A 7784-nucleotide genomic window follows, 5' to 3' on the forward strand; every position below is an offset into this window, starting at 1 on the left:
AACCAGCATGGTTATTTTAAAGGTGAAATGTCTTTGTTTTGCATTTGAATAAAGGATGTTAGGCTCACATTGAAATATTACTACTTGGTAATCACTTCCCATTGTATATCCAGATTTGTTTTATAAATGAAAAGGCACAAAATTATAGGAAATAAAAAGGCTTCCAAATCGTGACTTCAGAAGGATTCTGTGCCGTTAAGAAAAACTAAGTTGGCTTCAAGGTTTCACAGTGTAAGCCAGTAGTTTATTGTTTCATCACCTGAAAGAGGGATCACGTTTCAGCTAAATTACATTAGAATAAGTTTATAAAGATAACCATAAATCACTATTATGTAACGATTACCTCATGAGCTTGCTTGAAATGTCCAGACTCCTTGATTTGGCATTCAAATGAATGGCTGGATTGACCTTTCCCCACTTTTCTAAGTCCTTTTCCCGTTATTCTTTTCTCTTTCAGTCCAGAACAACATGTGGCTGCCTGCCTCCCCATCTGTCCTCACCTCAAAGTGTACTTTACACCATGCAAGCTTTGGGTTCCATGAAATCTGGAAACATCCTGCAGAGACTGCAGAATGGTAGGAACATTCATTTCTGTACAGGGTCCTAGTCTATGCAGAACAGAACTGCTTGTTAAAATGGGGAAAACAATTGGGAAATGGAGAATTCATTTTCATGGTAAAAATGTATCAAACTGGCACATCACAAAGTAAATCTTGAATGGCTCAGCTTTAGGATATCCCTCTTGATCAGTGTAGTCCTGGCTTGGAAATATCCAGACCTCCCTGGAGACAAATGTGTGGCGTATCTCAGAGTTTAGCCATAGACTCAAAGGCACCATGATACCTGCAGTTCTTGCCTATCTTTTTCTGTGCCTTTTTGATACTTTTGCGTAAGGTTAGACCTATCTTTGTTCTGAAGAAATTAGTAATGTTCTAGTGATGTCACTGTTTTATTTATTCCTTTGTTTGTTGGCTGCTGGTTTCTTTATTTTCACTCAGTAGCCGGGTTACCGAGGTTAGTAATTTGAGGTCTCCTTGGTATGGTGGTGGGAATGCGTTACTGAGGAAAGCACAGTGTTTCTCCCCAGATCCTTTGATCATCATAATGATGGATTGGCTAAGAGAGATAGTTGTGTCCAGTGTTATTTGGACTGAAAATGGCAATCTAGAAAATGGGCTTTCCAAAGAGCCAAGCTGGCATCTACCTTCTACTCAGCCTTCTAACTGCAACAGAAGAACATTAGTAGATAGCCAGTGTCTGCACTGACAAGTATTCTCTTCCTATTATGTACTGGAATCAGTGAAATCACTGTGTGCTCATTCATTTATATGTAAAAACATTTACTGAGTGTCCACAGGGTTATAGGTCTTCTAAACACCAGAATACAATCACCATGGCTGAATTTTGAAACAGTAAGAGGGCCCTGTGAATTTATCACATGCATTTTTTTGTGCCCTAAATTAACAGGTAGCACCTCCAAAGAATTTTTTTTTTACTTTTTATTGATGTATAGTTAATTTACAATATTAGTTTCAGGTGTACAACATAATGATTCAAAATTTTTTATAGATTAAACTCCATTTAAAGTTATAAATTATTGGCTATATTCCCCATGCTGTACAATAAATCCTTGTAGCTAACTTATTTTACACCTAGTAGTTTGTACCTCTCTATCCCCTACCCCTATCTTCCGCCTCCCCACTTCCCTCTCCTGACTGATAATCACTGGTTTGTTCTTTATATCTGTGAGTCTGTTTCTGTTTTGTTATATTTATTTGTTTTATTTTTAGATTCCACATATAAGTGATAACATATAGTATTTTCTTTCTCTGACTGATTTCACTAAGCATAATACCCTCTAGGTTCATCCATGTTGTTGCAAATGGCAAAATTTCATTCCTTTTTTATGACTGGGTAGTATTGCATATGTGTATGTGTGTTTGTGTGTGTGTGTGTGTGTGCGCGCGCGCGTGTGTGTGTGTGTGTGTATCTCACATTGTCTTTATCCATTTATCTGTTGATGGATACTTAAGTTGCTTTCATATCTTGGATATTGTAAACAATGCTGCTATGAACATTAGTGTGCATGTATTTTTTCGAATTAGTGCTTTTGTTTTCTTCAGATATAAGTGGAATTGTTGGATTATATGGTAGTTCTATTTTTAATTTTTTGAGGAACCTCCATACTGTTTTCTATAGTGGCTGCACCGATTTATATTTCCACCAATAGTGCACAAGAGTTCCCTTTTCTCCACATCCTCACCAGTTTGTGTTATTTGTGGTCTTTTTGATGATAGCTATTCTAATAGGTGTTGAATGTTTTTTGTTTGTTTGTTTTGTTTTTTCCCGGTACGCGGGCCTCTCACCGTTGTGGCCTCTCCCATTGCGGAGCACAGGCTCCAGACGCGCAGGCTCAGCGGCCATGGGTCACGGGCCCAGCCGCTCCACGGCATGCGGGATCTTCCCAGACCGGGGCATGAACCCGTGTCCCCTGCATCGGCAGGCGGACTCTCAACCACTGTGCCACCAGGGAAGCCCTGTTGAATGGTTTTGATGTGCATTTCTCTGATGATTAACGACGTTGAGTATCTTTTCATGTGCCTATTGGCCATCTGTATATATTCTTTGGAAAAATGTCTATTCAGATCTTCTGTCCATTTTTATAATCAGGTTGTTTTTTTGATATTGAATTGTATGAGCTGTGTATATATTTTGGATATCAATCCCTTATTGGACATATCATTGCAAATATTAATATTGCCTCCCATTCAGTAGGTTGTCTTTTTGTTTTGTTGATGTTTTCCTTTCGTAGTGCAATAGTTTTTAAGTTTAAATATGTCGCATTTGTTTATTTATGCTTTTGTTTCCTTTGCCTTAGGAAACACATCCAAAAAAAAATATTGCTACAGTTTATGTCACAGAGTGCCTATGTTTTCTTCTAGGATTTTTTATGGTTTCTGTTCTTACATTTAGGCCTTTAGTCCATTTTGAGTTAATTTTTGTACATAGTGTGAGAAAATATTTTAATTTCCTTCTTTTACATGTAACTTTCCAGTGTTCCCAGCACCATTATAGAAGAGACCATCTTTTCCCCATTGTATATTCTTGCCTCCTTTGTTGTACATTAATTGACAATGAGTGTGTGGCTTTATTTCTGAGATCTCTATTCTGTTTCATTGATATATGTGTCTTTTTTTGTGCCAGTATCATACTGATTTGATTACTATAGCTTTGTAGTATAGTCTGAAGTCAAAGAGCTTTATTCCTCAAGCTCTATTCTTTCTCAAGTTTGCTTTGGCTATTCAGGATCTTTTGTGTTTCCATACAAATTTTATAATTATTTGTTCTAGTTCTGTAAAAAAATGCCATAGTGTATTGATAGGGATTGCATTGTATCTGTAGGTTGTCTTTGGTAGTATGATCATTTTAACAATATTAATTCTTCCAATCCATAAACATGATATCTCTTTCCATATGTTTGAGTGACCTTCAATTTCTTTCATGAGGGTCTTATAATTTTCCAAGTACAGGTCTTTAGCCTCCTTAGTTAGATTTATTTCTAGGTATTTTACTCTTTTTGATGCCATGCTAAATGGGATTGTTTTCTTAAGTTCTTTCTGATAGTTTGTTGTTAGTGTATAGAAATGCAACAGATTTCTGTGTATTACTTTTGTATTCTGCAACTTTACTGAATTTGTTGATGAGCTCTAGTCGTTTTTTGGTGATGTCTTCAGGGTTTTCTACATATAGTATTAGGTCTTCTACAGTGATGTCACATACTTTTATAAATGACTCCTCCTTTCCACTTTATGATTAGAAGAAAATCATACCTATCTCTCCAATTTCCTTGCCAGTCAATCTTTTTCCTTTATACTCTTTAGAATCAGAGAAGTGTTTATATTTTCCTAAAAGCACTATGTTGTCTCTTTCTTCCATACCTTTTCTTATTCAGAAAAAGCTGCTTGGATTGCCCTTGTCTGTCTTCTTGCCTGACCAACTTCTAGTTAATATCGCTGTAAACTGAGATCTAGTTTTCCCTAAAATGTGTCCTGATTACATAGATTGTGGTAAGTATACTTTTCCTAATCCTGTACTTAACACTATCATAACACCTATTTGTTCTATTGAAATTATTTCTTGTGCTTCCCCCATTAGACTGAAGTTCCTAGACTGTAAGAGACATGACTTATTTTGAATTTGGAATGATAAACACAATATGGAAACAGATCAGAAACTTTAAAAAGTTTTAACCTGAACTAAACTGCACACAGACTGTTTCCTTTCTTGCTCAGAGCAAAAAAAGTCTTCCACATTTTTTCAAATACGTGGAGCTACTCCCAGACTTCACTAGTCTCCTTGCAGGTGTCAGCTGAACCTCACCCAGGGAAAAATGCATTATAGCCTTTGAACACCAGGGTGGAAAGAAACCTCAGGAATCAAGTTCAATACTTTTCATTATTTGGATTTTAAAGCCATCTTGACACAGTGTATAGGATCCTGGATTTGTGAGAGAGTTACTGGGTTCAAAATCTACAATCACCAGGATTTATCAAGTACAGTGCCTGGCCCACAGAAAGTACTTTTTAAAATACTTGCTTTATTAAAGGAATGATATTCGGCAAATCATTTACTTACGCTGAGCTTTTTTCTCATTGTCATGAAACCCAAATTATTTCATAAGGTCAAAATAAATTTGTCAAACATTAAACTCCTTAAACTGTCTCCCAGTGATTTCTGAGACTTCCTCATGGTGTGCTCCATATACTTGGGGATCCTTTCCTCTTTCAGTTCCCTCTTTAAGCTGCTACGCAGTTACCTTTGCTCACTGCTGCTGTTAACAGCAGCCCTGAGGGAGGAAACCTTGCTCTCACATGTTGTATTCTATCACTTTATCTCCCTGTTGGTCTGCAAAGACCAGGCTGTATCTTTTAATGAGGTTTTGTTTTTTTTTTTTAATTCTCAGATAATGAAAGAGAAACAACACAGAGAGTCCTTTGCAGCCCTGCAGCTTTCTCTAGCCTGTCACAGAGTCAATATGCAAACACAGAGTATTACTGATGTGGTCAGTAATACAAACACTCTGAAGCAGAAAAGCAGGTGTGCTGGAGTCCAGACCAGATTTCCTCTTGGTGCATCAGAGACTGAGTTCAGACCACATTTTTGTCCTTTAGCATCCATTGTTAGTAACCACGTAAGACACTCTTCACAGGTCTCATTCCAGCAGCTTTGGAACGTAGCTTCTGTCATTCTCAATCCTTTGATCATCTTTTCAAAATCAAGTTAATGACTTTCTTCCAGGTATGGTTAGAAATAAATATTTTGACCTTATGAAACATACCTAACTACCGGTACCATAGTTCTGGTGCTCAGACAAACATCTTTTGTATGATGCCTCATTGGCCTGATTTATTTCTGTCTCTGTGTGTAGTACAGAACACAAGGCATAATGCTAGATAAAATGCGAGTGACCTTCTGGAAACTGATAAGTAAGTGGGACACACATAAGAAAACATTTAATATTCTGTAATTAAGGTATCATAAGTTAGAGGAGGGATAAGGGGAATTAGTTTGGGTAGGTGATATAGGGTCGGTAGCCCTTGAGCAAGGTCTTAAAGGATGTGTTGGGAGAAGGAAAGACTTGAGCAGAACTCCAGGGCCTGAAGAGTGGGGAGTAACTTTGCAGAATATCAGGTAGACTGATAGGGATGAATTTATGGAAGGGACGTGAAGGAGAGGATAGTGTGATAAAGAAGAAGCTAGAAGTTCATTTGGGGCCACCCTAAATGTGGAGAGTTTTGAATTTCAGGATTAGGAGTAAAAGCCAGTTCAGTTGCTCTAAATAAGGTTGAGTTATGTGCCAGGGCCAGCAGTGACACCTTAGCCGTTGTCAGACACTTCAGCAGGTGCCAGTTGTCAGAAAGCCTTTATGTGATTTTTCTCTTCCCAAAGCTCTTGCAGATGTAGAGCACAATAATGATCCTTGGGTAAATTTCAAAGAAGCGATGACTCTGTGCCTGACACCTTGAAGCCACAGAGGGTCGGAGGTGATAAGAGTGAGGTGAACCAAGCCCCAAAGCCACCGAAAATCAATGGCTGTAAGTAACTGCAGCCCCAAGCTGCGGATTGCTGTAGTAGCTGCCGCACTGATTTCAGTTCCAGCTTAATTGCTGCAGCAGGCAAAGCGAATGCTTCACTCTTGAGTGCTTAAGGCTCTTACAGATCTTCCTGGAGCTCGAGCTCGAGCTCTTTTTGCTTCCAGTGCTTCTGTTTATTGCTCTTTGGGGAATTCCACTAAGTCATTACCTGTTTGAAATGTCCCTGTCTCATGCTTATGTCCTATCTTCCAGGATAAAATGTGGTTTTCAAGGACAGAGATCTCAGCTTAGGTATTCTAATATGTTCCATAAGGTTAAGCACATCTTTGGTTGAATAATTCTTGATAAACTGAATTACATGCCAACATAATTTGTGGTTATTATTAAAGCATTATTGCTATGATAGCAAAAGATGTTTTTAATCAGAAAAAAACAACCCATAATCCCACTTTTGTAACATAATAACTGTTTCACTCTTCCAAGTCCTTTTCTAGTTTTTGATCATTTCCATACCCATCTTGACATGGTTGCAATACATTAATTCATTTACCTAACAAATAGTCACTAAATGCTTATTGAGTATGAAGCAGTGATGATCAGATACACATAAGATGCAATTAGTAGGAATCTGTAATGTTGAGGGTTTTCTCATCTTGGTGTTATACCAAAAGATGTTGCATATTTCATAATTTTCGTAATAGCTCATCAAGGTGACAAATCTGGTAACTTCCTTTGCTCACAAGCAGAAGTGGTGTTTGGAGAGCTAGAGAAAAGTACACTCACATCATGCTATAATAAAGCTTGAACAACCAGCCTAATCAGTTCAAAGAGGTCAGGTAGTCAGGCCCATGGTGGGTGGTGATGATGGCTGACACTCATATATATCAGCAATGCTTAATAGAGGAGACATTTCTTACCACAAGAAAATGTTCACTAACCAAGATTTGCGTAAAAGCTAAGTTCAGACTTTAATGATTAGTGCCCACACCTTGGAATTACCAGAATCTGAGAAAATAGGTGAACATGAGAGGAAACTCAACTTTTTATCCTACCTACCCCGTACCCCAAATAGTCACTCTTTTTTTTTTTTTTGCGTTACGTGGGCCTCACACTGTTGTGGCCTCTCCCGTTGCGGAGCACAGGCTCTGGACGTTCAGGCTCAGCAGCCATGGCTCACGGGCCCAGCCACTCCGTGGCATGTGGGATCTTCCCAGACCGGGGCACGAACCCGTGTCCCCTGCATCGGCAGGCGGACTCTCAACCACTGCGCCACCAGGGAAGCCCTAGTCACTCTTATTGAATAAAGATGTTTCTACTTAAGTGGGTGCCCTTCCTCCTGTGTTGGAGTATGTGAATTACCCCAAGCCAACTGAGCAGAGTGGAACTAGGGAATGCTGTTATATTCATTGCTGCCCTTGGATACTGGTGACCAAGAGGAACATCTGAGGAAGAAACGTCCAAATCTAGTTTCCTGAAGTTCAGTTTTCTCTTGTTTGTGAAAGTGCTGGTATTTCACCCTGGTTAATACATGGCGCACGTGGTCTTAGGCACGATTAAACAGCAATGCCCTGGGCAGTCGTATTCCCAGTAGTTGTCATGTCACTGTCCAAATCAAGATTTACTTTCCTCTGGACCCCGACAGGGATTGGCTTTCCTAACATAAAGGAGAATCAAGGCTTTTTTCTGCAT

General features: G+C 38.8%; 1 long non-coding RNA gene across 1 annotated transcript in view; it reads left to right on the forward strand.

Annotated features, from left to right (window-relative positions):
• LOC113624035 (uncharacterized) overlaps positions 1-5541 on the forward strand; it is a 218353-nt gene extending 212812 nt beyond the window's left edge. The window contains exons 3-4 of the long non-coding RNA XR_003434175.1: positions 458-575; positions 4964-5541. This is a non-coding gene — a long non-coding RNA (uncharacterized LOC113624035). The remainder of the gene's footprint in view (positions 1-457; positions 576-4963) is intronic.
• Positions 5542-7784: the final 2243 nt, after the last annotated feature.

Source organism: Aethalodelphis obliquidens, unplaced genomic scaffold, assembly GCF_003676395.1.
Source record: "Aethalodelphis obliquidens isolate GAN/ISIS:26980383/991018 unplaced genomic scaffold, ASM367639v1 scaffold12, whole genome shotgun sequence".
Taxonomy (NCBI): Eukaryota; Metazoa; Chordata; class Mammalia; order Artiodactyla; family Delphinidae; genus Aethalodelphis; species Aethalodelphis obliquidens.